Genomic DNA, 491 nt, shown 5'->3' on the forward strand with positions numbered 1-491 from the left:
AAACTCAACAGAGTTAACTGAATAGAGTGTAATGTGAAGTGCTAGATTTCTATCCCATATGAACCATGTGAGCGTTAGCCTTACTGATGGAAATGGGCCCACACAAGGACAGAAAAACTCTGACCAGGGTGGGAGTTGAACCCACGACCTTCGGGTTAGATCTCCGCCGCTCTACCGACTGAGCTACAAAGTCAGACGGGAACAGGCCGTGGGAACTGACAATGCTGAAGTCACGGCAATAAACATGTACAAGTACAAGGAAAGGTTACGTTTATACAAACGTTGGCCGTGTAGCACTTATATTTTATTTTTTCAGCCTCGCGTTCACATGATAGGTGCGGTAACACGCCCCGCCCAGCCAGTGTCGCTTTTTGCCATGAAGACGTTTGAAGGTGGGGTCACCCGCTAACCCGGGGTTGGCTAGTGGCGGAGGCGTTGCAGCATTTTAAAGTGATAATAAGAAGCCACGGCACTGAAAAATTGAAGCAAGA

Source organism: Montipora foliosa, chromosome 2 (assembly GCF_036669935.1).
Source record: "Montipora foliosa isolate CH-2021 chromosome 2, ASM3666993v2, whole genome shotgun sequence".
Lineage (NCBI taxonomy): Eukaryota > Metazoa > Cnidaria > Anthozoa > Scleractinia > Acroporidae > Montipora > Montipora foliosa.